This window comes from Scyliorhinus torazame, chromosome 1, assembly GCF_047496885.1.
Source record: "Scyliorhinus torazame isolate Kashiwa2021f chromosome 1, sScyTor2.1, whole genome shotgun sequence".
NCBI lineage: Eukaryota > Metazoa > Chordata > Chondrichthyes > Carcharhiniformes > Scyliorhinidae > Scyliorhinus > Scyliorhinus torazame.
The window spans coordinates 60,662,086-60,678,624 of NC_092707.1; the positions used below are offsets into that span (position 1 = coordinate 60,662,086).

At 46.2% G+C, this 16,539-nt stretch overlaps 1 protein-coding gene across 2 annotated transcripts in view; it reads left to right on the forward strand.

The window, feature by feature from the left end:
- The window catches only part of ccdc62 (coiled-coil domain containing 62), a 102,195-nt gene extending 99,737 nt beyond the window's left edge, over positions 1 to 2,458 (forward strand). The window contains exon 16 of one of the 2 annotated variants that reach the window (XM_072495618.1): positions 331 to 2,458. The gene's annotated coding sequence lies outside the window, so the exon portion shown is untranslated. The remainder of the gene's footprint in view (positions 1 to 330) is intronic. The other variant, XM_072495626.1, reaches the window with a different exon arrangement.
- Positions 2,459 to 16,539: the final 14,081 nt, after the last annotated feature.

Sequence of the window (16,539 nt, forward strand, 5' to 3'; positions counted from 1 at the left end):
TCTTTCTGAACTGTATACTCTACGATTCTCCTGCTCTGTTATGTTGCTGAGATTGCCCCAGTAGATGAGTCTTACTGCAGTGTAGGTGATGCCTTTAAAAAGTGCTGTCCCTGATTTTCTAGATCTGCTGTTCCTGATTTTCTAGATCTGTTGGTTTTGCATACTGCAGTTAATCTACAAACCTGGGTAGAGTGTGAATTTATACTTCTAGGTGTAAGCGCCAGTCTTGTTCCCTCAACAGCTTTTATAAGTTCTTCTCTTAAACCTATAGATCAAAAAGGCTCATTCCTGAACATTATCTTTTCAAGCCTCTGGCTTTTATTATTGCAGCATGAACATGAATCCTTTTCTGATGCATAACTTACTGAAAGGATATCAAGGATGGAATGATTCAGAAAGACAGTACATTTGGGCCATTGGGTACATTGATCATGTCAACTAATGAAAATCATTATTGCATAGCACTAAACATTTTGTATGCAAAAGGCTATATTGGATGTTTGCTGTTAACAATCTATTGAAAATGTAAATGATCCATAGGTAAGATTTACTCCATGCTGTAATTACCTCACCCCCCTCCCACCCTTTATTTCTGTTGATCCTGAAAGTGAGCTCACTCGAGGGCAATTAAGGATGAGCAATAAAAGCTGTTTTTGTTTTTTTTTGCCAGGGGGTGCCCATATCTCAAAAAGCAATAAAAGAAAAATAACTTGTATTGAGAGAGAGAGAGTTTTGCAGGAACAGTTTTGCATGAGAAAGTAAGAGCAAAGAATGACCTTGAGCCTGCTCTGCCATTCAGTTAGATGGCTGATCTTCTACCTGAATTCCACTTACCACCCTATCCCCGCATCCCTTGATTCTCTTTAAAAATCCGTCTATCTCTGTCTTGAATATACCTGACAACAGCCCTCCAGGGGTTGGGATATCCAAAGATTCACAGCAGGAACATTCCTCTATCTGCACCCTAAATGGCCGACTCCGTATCCTGAGACTTTGACCTAGACTCTCCAGCCTGGCTGGCAGGCCTCTCAATACCCCATCCAGGTAGCTGAGAAAATGAGAAGGCAGGTCTGTGAAGGGTAAAGCCCGACTCTCTCATTACAACGTGTTCATCTGTATACACATTCCAGCAGGACTCCTGGTTAGTGATCAGCAGTGGCGTTCGAGCCAGTTATTGTTCTTTTTCTTCTTCCCTCGCTCTTGCATCAAGGTCACTTGTACTGATCGGCTCCTGACACTGTTCTGGCTGAGATCAGAAATTGAACACATGCTAGGGGATTGATGGGGTTCATTCCTGGTCCATATATCTCAGAACCAAACCGAACTATCAACAGCTTTAATTTCTCTTTTGTCTGAGATTTTTAAAGGATGCTTCAAAATATGTGTGCTTTATTTTTCATTTCATCTACATGCGAATAACATTGTTAAATTTGTTGTATAAATTATAAGAATATTTGTGTTTATTTTTGACGTGAAGATATTACTGTAGTTCCATGATGGAATGACTAAAGCACACCATTAGTTTTTTATTAATTCAGGAGTTGTGGGTGTCATTGGCTAAGCCGCCATTCATTGCCATCCCTAATTGCCCTTGAGAAGGTGCTGATGAGTTGCAGCCTTAAACCCCTGCAGTCGATGGGGAGTTGCATGACTGCATAGCTAAATTGCTTCTATTTACTACTGATAATGATTTATGTAAATCTGTTTAAAGATATATGTGGTTCTCAAACAGTAAAGGTTTCTTAGCTCATGCAATTATGATGAGATGGACCATTTAATTCTGAGACAGTAGTGTCATTAACTAATGCAGAGAGTTGACATTCTTTTGAAGGAACAGGAGCCCTGATGATGGTATATTCCAGTTTAAATCCCAGCATCAACTAACATTCGTGCTCTGCATCCCTTGTATAAACAAGTGCTATTGATTCTCTGCTAGAATGCTATCTGGTCCGTCTTGAGATGGTGAAGCACTTCACCATATGAGAGGGGTTAACTGCAAAGAGATCTGCACTTCAACCAGCCTCACTCGACTAATTGTGCCTCCTTTTAGATTGATGCTGCGAACTGTAACTTGGACTACCCAGAAGGCACTTGAAGTGAGAGGGTAATAGTGGGGATGCAATGTGAAGACACGTATAGAACAACAGAACAAGTATTATTAATGGTTCTTAATATTTATAAACATAATTCAGATTTTGTAATTTTGTATCTTTTTTATTGGGACTTCGCCATTAAATGCAAGTGAAATGTAAATACCAGTGAAATAAATTTTGATATTTATTTATAATTTTATTATAAACCTTACTGCTTTTCCACTGTCATAACACTAGATCAACCAGTTGAATTAGTTGGCTGAAAGGCTTCTGAAATCTATGTTTGTATATTGAACTGGCTCATTTGGAGCACTAATAGTAGTTTTGTACATGCATTTTTTTTACATTAAAATTCATATAAGTACCAAAAAGGTTTGCAGTTGTCCATTTTGTTGTTCATGTCAACTAGATCCATACTAAGGTGTAAATGAGTCTGTGTGGTGTATTTGCCTGTTTAGAAGCGCTGCTGTTCAAATCTATTAGTGACGGAGATAGGATAAAAAGGGCTGAGCAACATTTTCATTGTGATCGTGGAATACTTTGATAGTCTTGAAAAAATAAAACTTGATTTCAGCGTTTCCTTTCGCTTTTGAGAAACTGAATGTGTATTCGTAAATATTAGCATCATTTGTTTTCAAACCCCTGACGTAATCTTTCTGTGATCCGATTTGTAGAATTAACTGCCCCCTAACACTAGACCGTCACTTTCCCAGCAGAAATAGTTCACACATCTTTTGTGTTCAGCATTATCCTTAATTAAAGTTAGCAATGGCATTTTAATAACAATGTGACAGTATCAGTTTCTGTTAAATTTCCGTGTTGCTCTAATGGATTAAAATGTTACTATGGGGTTAAAATACTTTTGTGCATGGACAGGGTGGATAGGGAGCAGCTGTTCCCCTTAGTTGAAGGACAAGTGGATACAAGTTCAAGGTAAGGGCAGGAGGTTTAGGGGGGACTTGAGGAAAAACTTTTTTATCCAGAGGGTCTGGAATGCACTGCCTGGGAGGGTGGTAGAGGTGGGTTGCGTCACATCCTTTAAAAAGTACCTGGATGAGCACTTGGTACGTCTTAACATTCAAGGTGATGGGCCAAGTGCTGGCAAGTGAGATTAGGTAGGCAGGTCAGGTGTTTTTCACGTGTCAGTGCAGACTCAATGGGCCAAAGGACTGTATTTCTGAGATATTGTGACCAGGTTTTTCCATCACTTAATGGGTTAACTTCCCTTTTCCACCGAGTACCCCGCTGTCTCCTGGAGAACATGTAGCTCTAAAGCCTCAAAACACTGTTCCCCCAGTTCCGGCCTCTTGTGCATCCCTGATTTCCATTGGCTGCTGTGCCTTCTACCATGGCATGAAGTTCTGCAATTCCCTCCTAAACCTGCTCCAAGCTCCTTAAAATCTCCTTCTTTGACCAAAGTTTGGGTTACCTATGGAACTGGGTGTTAATTCTTTTCATAATGCTTTGAAGCACTTTGGAATATTTTTACTTCAGTGAAGCTGTATCATAAATGCAAGTTGTTAATATTACATCATTTTAGGTACAAGTACTCGATTTATTAACCAAATTATTCTGCTGAAATACCGCCAGGGTAATGGAATTAAGCCCTATGACTTGACAGCCCTTCTTTCAGTCTCTGTCCCAAGGCTGTGTTAACAGCAAGGGGCTCTGGCACATGCCATACTGGAAGAAGCAGCCTCAATGGCATCGAATAGCCCTTTCTCACCTTGATCTGTACCTTGGGTTTCAGACAACACCTTTGTGAAGATTCATTACCTGTCAACCACAGTTAGTTGTGACAGTCCAGTTCTGTTGTCTCTGACACACTGACTGCGAGATCTTACACGCACCTACTCAAAATGTCGATATAACAAAATGGCTTTTGAGACAAATTAGCTGGCTAGTGAGGGAACTCCCCACATTATGTGCAGCATTCAGCAAACCTTCTATTTCAGAGACATGAAATACAAAGTAGAATTGATTTGGTTCATTGTTCAAATAATCACTTTCACTCCTTAATCTGAGAAATCCCAGGGTCTTTATTCACTTCATTCTTAAACCAAGCTCCCTCAGAATTGATTTGGTAGATATTTCAGTAGATGCAAACGGTCCTACAACCAGCAATTAGATCCCTTGTTGGGTCTTTAAAATAATTATGCATCTTTGGAGCCAGAAATGCAACCCTCAGGTTTCCCATTTCCAAAACAGACTTGCAACAGTCTTAATGCATTGCCTAAAGTTCTTGCATGTTAACAATAGGATGGATGAGGGAAGACCATCAGGTGTAACAATGCTCAGATTGTCCACTAGATGGTGCAATCTCACGCACTATTGTCCCCAATTTAAGTTATTAAGAAAGGCAAAAAAGCAACAAAAACCTTAAAAGAAAAATTGGAAAATTATTTCCTGACGACCTACCCAAATTCCAAGAATTCATGGATTCAATAGGGTAAAACAGTCAGCCTAATCATTGTTACGTAATGGGCCTGCAATCCAGATATAGTGTTCCCACAACCATATGCAGCAAAACCTGGACAATATTCAGGCTTGGGCTGACAAAAGGCAAGTAACATTTGAGCCACACCAGTGCCAGGAAATTACCATCTTCAACGAAAGAAAAGCCAACCATCTTCCCTTGATAGTCAACGGCATTACCATTGCTGAATTCCCCACTATTAATATCCTGGGAGTTACCATTGTCCAGCCATATAAATGGAGCAGCCATATAAATATTGTGACTTCAAGAGCAGGTTAGAGGCTGGGAATTGTGCCAAGGAAAGCTCACATCCTAACCCCCCGCCCAGCATGTCCATCATCTTACAAGGCACAAGTCATGTGTGGTGGAATACTCTGCTTGCCTGAATGAGTGCCATCAACAAGCAAGAAGCTCAACAAATCAGGGACTAAATGGCCCACTTGATTGGCACTCACTCCACAACTCTAAACATTCACTCCCTCCACCACTGAAACACCGTGACCGCAGTGGGCAAAATCTGCAAGATGCACTGCGGCAGCAACTCACCAAGGCTCCTTCGACAGCACCTTCCAAACCCGTGACCTCTGCTACCTAGGAGAACAAGGGCAGCAAATGCATGGGAACACCACCATCTGCAAGTACCCCATCAAGCCATTCACCATCCTGACTTGGATATATATCACCGTTCCTTCACTTGCCGGGTCAAAATCCTTGAACATGGGTGTTCCACCAGCCTCACCAAACAGGCGCCAGAATGTGGCGATTAGGGGCTTTTCACAGTAACTTCATTTGAAGCCTACTTGTGACAATAAGCAATTTTCATTTCATTTCATTTCATCTTCATTACGTGGATTGCATGGTTCAAGAATGTAGCTCCCACCAGTCTTCTCAAGGGCAACTAGGGGTGGGTAATAAAGTTACTGGCCAGGCTAACGAGGCCCAGGTCCTGTGAAAATAAGAAGGAACTCCCCAGTGGTAGAATTGTAAGATTGAACTGAATGTATCCGATAATCAGGGCGGCATGGTAGCACAGTGGTCAGCACTGGTGCTTCACAGCTCCAGGATCCCAGGTACGATTCCTGGCTTGGGTCTCTGTCCATGCGGAGTCTGCACGTTCTCCCCGTGTGTGCGTGGGTTTCCTCCGGGTGCTCCGGTTTCCTCCCACAGTCCAAAGATGTGCAGGTTAGGTGGATTGGCCATGCTAAATTGCCCTTAGTGTCTAAAATTATTAGATGGATTACTAAGTTATGGAGATAGGGTGGAGGTATGGGCTTAAGTAGGGTGCTCCTTCCAAGGGCTGGTGCAGACTTGATAGGCCGAATGGCCTCCTTCTGCACTGTACATTCTATAAATAAATCAGAAATAAAAATAATGATTAAATCTGTCAGTAAAAACCCAAATTAATGTACTTCAGGAAAGGTAATAATCCTGCGTTGGTCTCACCCCCACAACCCAAAAAGATGTGCAGGGTAGGTGAATTGGCCACACTAAATTGTGCCTTAATTGGAAAAAAAAAGAATTGGGTACTCTAAATATATTTTTTTTAAAAGGAAGGATAATAATCTTTATTAGTGTCACAAATAGGCTTACATTAACACTGCAATGAAGTTACTGTGAAAATCCCCTGCTACACGTAACTTCAGTCCTATAATATTGTCGGCAGGTTTCTTTGAAGTAACCTAGCAAGCCACTCAGTATTTTGTAATGCTGCCATATCACTACGTTAGCCGATAACCAAATAGTTAATGGGAGAAGGTGGCTGCCTAAACATTCCGATTATCACCTGTGACCGTGCCTACATGTGTGCGTGTGTCACAGAATCAAAGCTGAAATATTTTTGTGTTGTGGTGCCAAATGGCCAATCCCAGCTGGCCTTTTTCCAAGGTCCCCATCATCATAAAGGAAATTGTGTTTAGACAATTCTGTTTAATTCATTGAGAAAGTGTTGTGTGCAGTGGTTATACCAGTCCACCTGTGCACCAGAACTAGCAGGCCACCTAACCAAACTATTCCAATACAACTCCGATACTACCCAATAATGTGGAACGTTGCCTAGGTATGTCCTGACCACAAAAAGCAGAACAGACTTAAACCGGCCTATTACTGTTGTACCAGCTCTCTGAATATCTTCATTATGATGGAAAGAATCATCAGTAGGACTATCAAGTGAGCCCCATCTACCAATAACCCACTCACTGGCATCTAGTTTGAGTTCCACCAGAACTTTTGGCTTGAAATATTATTACAGCCTCAATTCAGACAGACATGAGGACTTAATGTGAGAGGAAAGATAATTATTGCTGAATACCCCTTCATCAACATCCTTGCAGTCACCACTGAGTACATGCTTAACTGGGCCAGCAGTATTAACAATGGGACTATGAGTGGGATAGAGGCTAGTACTCTGCGACACGGCTCACCTCCTGACTTCTCAAACCCTTTCCATCATTTACAATGTTCAAGTAAAGAATGCAATGGAATACTCGTTACACAGTTGGATCCAATCCAGGATAAAGCAGTCTGCTTGATCAGCACCCCGCCATTGACTATCCACTCTTTCCATCATTGGCACACTGGAGCTGCAGTGTGTACCATCTATAAGACGCACTGCAGCAACCTCACCCTTTCAACAGCAACACTCAGCATCATGACCTCTACTGTCAAGTAGGCTAGAAGACCAATATCTTGGGAACATCATCAGGTTCCCCTCTGTGGTATGTGGCCCTTTTAAGGGGGTGACTCTACTGACCACATGATTGGCTCAGGGCCTATCGCAAAGGAACATGCAACCCCCAGCCAATGGGGAATTTGCACAAGGCGTTGGGGTAGAACCCCAGGCAGTGTGAACCAGAGAGCGGAAGAGTAAAGTGTATAGTGTTCTGTGCCTCTTATCTACCTGTCTTTGCCTTTCATCAATAAACCCCTCTTGTTTATGACTGGAAGCCTCCAGTACATGTCTTGAGCTACCACATTGGTGAACACATTTTTTGATCGCAGCTGGCAGTCGTCATCAATGGTTGGTGGTGGTGGTGGTTGGGGGGCGGGGGGCGGGGGGGGGGGGGGGGGGGGGGGAATGGTTGAGAAAACAGAAACTCTAGCAAGAGTCAGAATCATTAAACCGTGGGTGGAAATAACTCATTGGAAAACGACCCATTTGAACAAGAGCTTGAGCCAAGGAGCCAGTACATTGAACGGTCCATTCTTTTACCGTGAATGAGATCACAGGTGACGACAAGCAGAAGGTGGATACTTCTGACAGCTTGCGAGCCCCAGACCTACAATTTGATTAGGAACCTCACCTCCCCGGTGGCATCCTACTCGAAGGTCTTTGACCAGCTAGTGAATTTGGTTAATGGTCCTCAATTATCCTCCAATGTTATATGTTTAACTCTGCAGTGGGGGGCCATGAAGAGTCTGACTTAGCCTTTAAAGTCAGAATTTGCCAGCTTGCTAAGCACTGAAACTTTGGGATCGTGCTCAGTGACATGTTGTGCAATTGGCTGGTTTGCGGGATCGATAACTATCATAGAATTTACAGTGCAGAAGGAGGCCATTCGGCCCATTGAGTCTGCACCGGCTGTTGGAAAAAGCATCAGTAACCCCACCAACCTTTTGGACACGAAAGGACAATTTAACATGGCCAATCCACCTAACCTGCACATCTTTGTACTGTAGGAGGAAACCGGAGCACCCGGAGGAAACACACACAGACACGGGGAGAACGTGCAAACTCCACCCAGGCAGTCACCCGAGATCGGAATTGAACCCGGAACCCTGAAGCTGTGAGGCAGCGGAGCTAACCACTGTGCCACCCCTATCTCAATAGCCAGAAGAAGTTTCTTCAGAGGGGCTGGTTTAGCACAGTGGGCTAAACAGCTGACTTGTAAAGCAGAACAAGGCCAGCAGAGCAGGTTCAATTCCCGTACCAGCCTCCCCGAACAGGTGCTGGAATGTGGCGACTAGGGGCTTTTCACAGTAACTTCATTTGAAGCCTACATGTGACAATAAGCGATTTTCATTTCATTTTTTTCATTTTCATTCTGGCAGAGATCACAATTAATATTGGAAAAGGTGATTGAGATAGCTCAGGTGACAGAGTGTGCCAAAGAAAGCGCCACTAAGCTTCAAAGTGTGGCTGAAGGAGAGGTTAATCAAGTATGGGGAAATACAGCTACGAGGTCTGTGGCGGGAACAACAGGCACAGTTCAGAGTCAGATACGGTCATTGGGACAGGACCGGAACCCAAGGAGCGGGAAGGAATTGGCGTGGGGAGGGGGGGCTCAAAGCAAATCCAAAGTGAACTGCTATTGTTGCGGAGAGGACCATCCCCAGGAGAGCTATCATGTTTGGACGTTTGTGTGCTTCTATTGCAACTTAAAGGAGCACATTCAAGCGTATTGCCATGCGAGGCAGAGCAGGCCATTGCAAAACAAAAAGTACACAGCGCCACTGAACATATTGGAGAAGAATTCTGGAAAAGAGTATTTGATTTGGTTGAATGCAGTCCAATGGAATAAAATGGCTCTGATTGAAATTGTCTTAAGACAAGGAGTAAACCCCTTAAAATGGAAGTCAACACAGGGGCTTCGGTGTAGTGGGTGAACAGATCTTCCAGTATCTGTATGCAGGAACACAGTCTTTAAGCTTAAAGAATACTGTAGCCTAACTTTAGACATTTTTTGAAGAATTTGAATCTCCTCAGAGCAGCCCAATCCACCAGGTGGTGTACAATCTGCCTGATCGTTGTCCAGTCTGTTGCGAAGAGACTAGTTGCAGAAGATTAGGCACAACTGGCTGGAGATCTTCAAAATATCTGATGGTGTCTTCCAAGATGTCTTGAGGAATTATGAAGGTGTCTTCCATGAAGAATTGAGCCGAATTAAGGGTGTAAAAATGTAAATCCAAATTCAATATCTTAGTTCTTTAGAGCCAGGCAAGTTCCATATGCATTGCATCAAAAGGCGAAGCAGAGCAAAAGAGATTGGTAGAGCTAGGGATAATCAAGCAGGTTCAGATTTCAGAGTGGGCGGCGACGACAGTCCCTGTTCTAAAACCTGATCGGCTGATAAGGATTTGTCGGGACAATAAAATGATCATAAACCAGGCTGCCCAGGTCAATCGGTATCCAATTCCCCTAAGTGAAGACCTCTCCGCCAAGCTGGCGGGGGTCCTCATCTATTCAAAGTTGGACCTCAGTCTTGCCTACCTGCATCTAGAGCTGGATGAGGAGTTTGCAACAATAAATACACACAAAGGCCTCTTCCTGTATACCAGACTGACTTTCGGCCTCTCTTCAGCCTGCGCTATCTTCCAGTGCACGATGGAAAATCTCCTCCAGGGAATTCCCACAGTGTTGGTTGACCGTGATTATGTGCTAGACACCGGCACTGCACCAGATGAACACATGGCCAGCCTAAAGGAAATACTAAAGAGGTTTTGTGATGCTGGGTTCTGCCTAAAATGTGAAAAATGTACCTGCGAGGCCTCTGAAGTGACTTACCGAGGATTTTGTGTTGATGCAACAGAGTTGCCCCCTTTGAAAGAAAAGGTTAAGGCCATATGAGATGTCCCTGCACCCAGAAATATCAGCGAGCTTCAGTCCTTTCTCGGTACGGTCAATTATTATAGGATTATTTCAAATCCATCCACAACATTGGTACCATTGCACCTACTTTTAAGGAAGAATCAGCGGTGGCAACGGAAGGAGCCTCAAAAAGCTTTCCGAGTTGTGAAGCATAAATTGCAATATTCAAACCTCTTGATGCATTTTGAACCAGGGAGCCAATTGTGCTGCCATCTGACGTCCCCTTTCGGTATAGGGGCTGTTTTATCCCACAAAATGGGAGATAGTACAGAACGCCATCAAGGGCCGTTTCTGAAGCAGAACAAAATTACAAAACTACCAAACTATGCCCAGATTGAGAAGGAGGGCTTAGCAGTTATATTCGCTGTGAAAGAATTCCACCAGTATGTGGACGGCGGGCGGTTCGACATAGTGACTGACCACAAGTCATTGCTGGGCTTGTTAAGGGAAGATAAGCCCATAGCCTCGGTGAGGGTGCAGCATGGGGCCCTGCTGTTGGCAGCTTACAACTATGTTTTTCAGCACCGGCCTGGGACACAAATTGCTAATGTGGATGTGTTAAATTGCCTGCCCCTGCCTAAGAGCATTCCGCCACCACCAGTACCCCAGGAGATCATTCTAGCCCTAAATGTCCTAGACATCCTGCCAGTATCCACAGGGCACATCCACAACTGGACTCAAAGAGACCCTATTCTCTCAGAGGTCAAACGAATGATACAGTCTGGCTGGTGTTAAGAGAAGTCCGAACTGCTGAGGACAGGATGTGTTGACGTGTGAAGATGGCATGATTCTTTGGGGATCATGGGTGGTCATCCTGCCTCAGGCTCGGGGGTCCCTCCTTCAAGAGCTACACAGCAGCCACCCAGGGCAAAGATGAAGATGCTGGCACGCAGTTAGGTCTGGTGGCCAGGAATAGACAAGACCATTGAAGGGCTTTTACAAAACAGTCCTACCCTTGCCAAATGCAGCAATCTTTGCTGCCTTCTGCCATACTTCACCCTTGTGAATGGCCAGGTCGCCTTGGGACCAGGGTTCACATGGATTATGTGGGCCCGTTTTGAGCAAGATGTTTTTAGTGCTGGTAGATGTCTACTTGAAGTCACTATTGGTCCAGGAGATGGGGACCACTACCTTGGCGGCCCGGTAGAGGTTCCGCACCAAGTAATTGTCATTCATGGGTTTTCCGAGGCAATCATTTCGGACAATAGCATCCCCTTCGCCAGCGATGATTTCCAGCATTTTGTGAGAGCAAATGGTATATGACATACAAGAATGACCTCCTACCACCCAACGTTGAACTGTCTGGCTGAGCGGGCCATTCAAACTTTCAAGAACGCCATGAAAAAGCAGTCAGTGAACCACTTTGCCTGAGGTTGGCTCATATTTTTGCTGTTGTACCACTCGACCCCTCATTCAAACACAGAGGCCACTCCAGCTGAGTTGCTCATGGGCCGTCGGTTCAGAACCTAATTTAACCTTGCATTTCCTAATTTGGCGGGGAGGGTGGAGGCACGTCAGGCCTCCCAGGAGAGTCAGCGATCAGAGCAGACAGAGGACAGGTCGTTCCAGGTGGGAGACCAGGTTTTGGCCTGTAATTTCGCAGAAGGTTCGCTGTGGTTAGGACAGGTTGTTGCCTGGTCGGGGGGTTGTCTTATGTGGTCGATGTTAACGGGAAGTCCATTAAAAGCATGTCAACCACCTGAGGAGTCGAGGGTTCATGACTCCCAGGGTGGAGTCGACGCGTTCCTGGAGTACTGTGAATACTCCTGTAGCTTGTTCCAACCAACAGGGTCACCTCCCACTTCTGTTCAACCAACTGTGTCTGTCAAGGGAGGTGGGGCTAGTTCTCCCATTGTGGAAGTGGTCCTGCCTGAGGGTGGCATTGACTGTGGACCATCCGATCACCCAAAGGAGTGCCGAGTCTGTGGCTGGACTTCCGAGGTCCAGGCAGACCAGGAGGTCTCCGGATCAATTGACTTTTTGATTGAGTATTTTTCCTCGGTTGTCCCTGATAACAATTATGACTTTAGTACATATTTATGGGGAAGTGTACTAAGGGACTTAAGGGGGAGGGACGTGGTAGCATGGCCCCTAAGTTGGTGAGCTCCATTGACCACACGACCTGCTTAGGGTCAATTGCGTGTCTGTGTGTGAACCCTGACCAATGGGAAGTTTGCAGGGGTCCCTGGGAGAAGGACCCCAGGCAGAGTGAACCAGGGAGCTGAAGACCTGTTGTATAATGTCCTGTGGTTCTCATCTATCTGCCTTTGTCTTTCATCAATAAACCTCTTTTCTTTATTACTGGAAGACTGCAGCGTATGTTTCAAGCCACCACACCTTCTAACGCAGACTTTTTCAAAGTGGGGGTCGCAATCGGTGGGTGCGACGCAGTTAGGTGGACAAAGAGTTGCAGCGCACCCTAAAGTTAACATAGGTATCCCATCTACTGGGTAAGATCAGCAGGATGGCAAACAGAAAGACTGCCATGAAAATGACTTTTGTGAGGGGAGATACGAGCGAAATGAGCGAATGCATAGCCCAGGAGTGAGAAGCAGAGTGGACTGGCCGACTGACAGATATCCCAACTGCAAACCAGACAGTTAGCTGTAATTTGGAACCATCACATGGACAAGACAAGCCAAGTAAAGGGACATCCGATCGTCATCCATCAATCCGACTCTTCACTGAACCGAACTGAAGTCTTTCAATCAACTAAACTTAAAGTGAGGATCAGCCACCAAGAGACTCAGTTCCCATTTCTGTAGAGAAGCCTGCACAGACCCCCACCCTGTGAGCCCTCCGCTTACACACTCCCTCCCTCGGTCCTCTCGTTGGAAGGAGCTTTTAGGAAGCCAAACACCAGGTTGGAGAGTTTACGCATCCATTCAAAATGTATTGAGGGACATTAGGGTTTGGAGAAAGCTGCCTTCTTTCTTTCTGGGTTTGGGTGTTGATCCTCACCCACATCAAAACTCACTGCATTTACTATTGTCAATTTAAATTGTAACCTGCTGTCGCCCAGACTACCAAAAATATATCACTCGCTTTGCTCTACAGGGCAGGCTATTCCACATAGCAACAATATTTTGCTGGAATTGCAGCTGACTTTGGTAGATCTAGCAAAACCACTTGGTAAGTATACACGTTGAAATGCGTTGTTATGATTTTCAGATATACAACCATATGTGCTCCCCAAGATGGACAAAACTTCCAGCTTTCCTAATGTGCCAGTTCTCTTTCCTAGCTGAAGATTCATTGCTTCTTGTGTCAGTCCTATAATGCCAAATTCTCCAGCCTTGCTACAGCAGTAAGTTAAATTGGTCAGACATTAGAACAGAAAATTGTCGTTCCGGGTGTGGCGATGACCAGCTAAGTCGCACGTTTCGGCAGCTCCCGGTGGAACGGACTTTTGGGCTCTTGATAGGAGCCCCAACGGCAATTTTAACGGCTAAAAACACCGTGCGGTAAACCAGAAGGGTGTTCCCCTGGACACGGATGGAAAAAGGAGAGGAAAGTGGCCGGATTGCAGCGGATCCTTTGGAACAACGGCAAGGAAGGCAAGCAGAAACCAAGATGGCGTCGGAAGGTGGCAGTTTCATATGGGGCCCTGAACAACAAGAGTTTTTGAAACGCTGCGTGGAGGAGATAAAAAAGGAAATGAAGAAAAAGTTGTTGGCCCCGATATTACAGGCGATTGAAGGGCTGAAAGAGGAACAAAAGACCCAGGAGCAGGAGCTTCGGGTCGTGAAGGCGAAAGCAGCAGAGAATGAAAACGATATACAGGGCCTGGTGGTGAAGTCGGAGATACAGGAGGCACACCAGAAACGATCTGTGGAGAGGTTGGAGGCACTGGAGAACAACGCAAGGAGGAACAACTTGAGGATTCTTGGCCTTCCTGAAGGTGTGGAGGGGGCGGACGTCGGGGCATATGTGAGCACGATGCTGCACTCGTTAATGGGAGTGGAGGCCCCGACGGGTCCGTTGGAGGTGGAGGGAGCATACCGAGTTATGGTGCGAGGATCGAGAGCAGGAGAAGCGCCCAGAGCCATAGTGGTGAGATTTCTCCGTTTTAAGGATAGAGAAATGGTCCTTAGATGGGCGAAGAAAACTCGGTGTAGGAAATGGGAGAACGCGGTGATCCGCGTCTATCAAGATTGGAGTGCGGAGGTGGCGAGAAGGAGGGCGAGCTTTAATCGGGCCAAAGCGGTACTTCACAAAAAGAAGATAAAATTTGGAATGCTGCAACCGGCAAGACTGTGGGTCACATATCAAGGGAGGCACCACTACTTTGAGACGGCGGATGAAGCGTGGACTTTTATTGTAGAAGAAAAATTGGAATGATTGGACTACGAAAATGAACGTTTGGACAAAGTGGTGGGACGAGTGGGGGGGGGGCGAAGAGGGATTGTATGATTAATCCTGCGGTATGGTAACTTTTCTTTCTCCCACAGGTGGTGATGGGGGGAGGTGGGGAGGGAGAGGAGATGGGGCGTTGGCCATGGGAGGCGGGGCCGAGGGAGAGGCGCGGGCTTGGTTCCCGCGCTATGATAATTATGGCGGGAATAGAGAAGCAGGAAGGAGGGGGCGCCGCACGGGGCGAGCCGTGATCACGGGGGGAAGCCGAGGTCAGCCAGAGTTTGCTGACTTCTGGGAGCAACATGGGGGGAGTAATTACGCTAGCGGGGGGTCTAGCGGGGGGGGGGGGAGGGGGGAATTACTGGGTTGCTGCTGCTGGGGAAAGGGGGGAGTGGGTACGGGAAAGGATGGGCGGGGGGGCACCGTCTGGGAGAAATACAGCTGCGTGGGAACTGGGTGAGAAGCTGGAAAAAGATGATGGCTAACCAGCAAGGGGGGGAGGGTGGGAAGCCCCCCAACTCGGCTGATCACGTGGAACGTGAGGGGGCTTAACGGGCCGATAAAGAGGGCACGAGCACTCGCACACCTTAAGAAACTTAAAGCAGATGTGGTTATGTTACAGGAAACGCACCTGAAACTGATAGACCAGGTTAGGTTGCGCAAAGGATGGGTGGCAGGTGTTCCATTCGGGGCTGGATGCGAAAAACAGGGGGGTGGCTATATTGGTGGGGAAGCGGGTAATGTTCGAGGCAAAGACTATAGTGGCGGATAACGGGGGCAGATACGTGATGGTGAGTGGCAAATTACAGGGAGAGATGGTGGTGTTGGTAAACGTGTATGCCCCGAATTGGGACGATGCCAATTTTATGAGGCGAATGCTAGGACGCATCCCAGACCTAGAGACCGGAAAGCTGATAATGGGGGGAGACTTCAGCACGGTGTTGGAACCAAGGCTGGATAGGTCGAAGTCCAGGACTGGTAGGAGGCCGGCAGCAGCCAAGGTGCTTAAGGATTTTATGGAGCAGATGGGAGGGGTGGACCCGTGGAGATTCAGCAGACCTAGGAGTAAGGAGTTCTCGTTTTTCTCCTATGTCCATAAAGTCTATTCACGCATAGACTTTTTTGTGTTGGGTAGGGCATTGATCCCGAGGGTGAGGGGAACGGAATATACGGCTATAGCCATTTTGGATCATGCCCCACACTGGGTAGACTTGGAGATAGGGGAGGAAACAAGAGGGCGTCCACCCTGGAGAATGGACATGGGACTAATGGCGGATGAGGGGGTGTGCCTAAGGGTGAGGGGATGCATTGAAAAGTACTTGGAACTCAATGACAATGGGGAGGTTCAGGTGGGAGTGGTCTGGGAGGCGTTGAAGGCGGTGGTTAGGGGGGAGCTGATATCAATAAGGACACATAAAGGGAAGCAGGAGAGTAAGGAACGGGAGCGGTTGCTGCAAGAACTTTTGAGGGTGGACAGACAATATGCGGAAGCACCGGAGGAGGGACTGTATAGGGAAAGGCAAAGGCTGCATGTGGAATTTGACTTGCTGACCACAGGCACTGCAGAGGCACAATGGAGGAAGGCGCACGGTGTACAGTATGAATATGGAGAGAAGGCGAGCAGATTGCTGGCACACCAATTGAGGAAAAGGGGAGCAGCGAGGGAAATAGGGGGGGTGAGAGACGAAGATGGAGAGACGGAGTGGGGAGCGGAGAGAGTGAATGAAGTGTTCAAGACATTTTATAAAAAATTGTATGAAGCTCAACCCCCGGATGGGAGGGAGAGAATGATGGATTTTTTGGATCGGCTGGAAATTCCCAAGGTGGAAGAGCAGGAAAGGGTGGGATTAGGAGCACAGATCACGGTAGAAGAAGTGGTGAAAGGAATTAGGAACATGCAGACGGGAAAGGCCCCGGGACTGGACGGATTCCCAGTTGAATTTTACAGAAAATATTTGGACTTGCTCGCCCCGCTACTGACGAGGACCTTTAACGAGGCAAAGGAAAGGGGACAACTGCCCCCGACTATG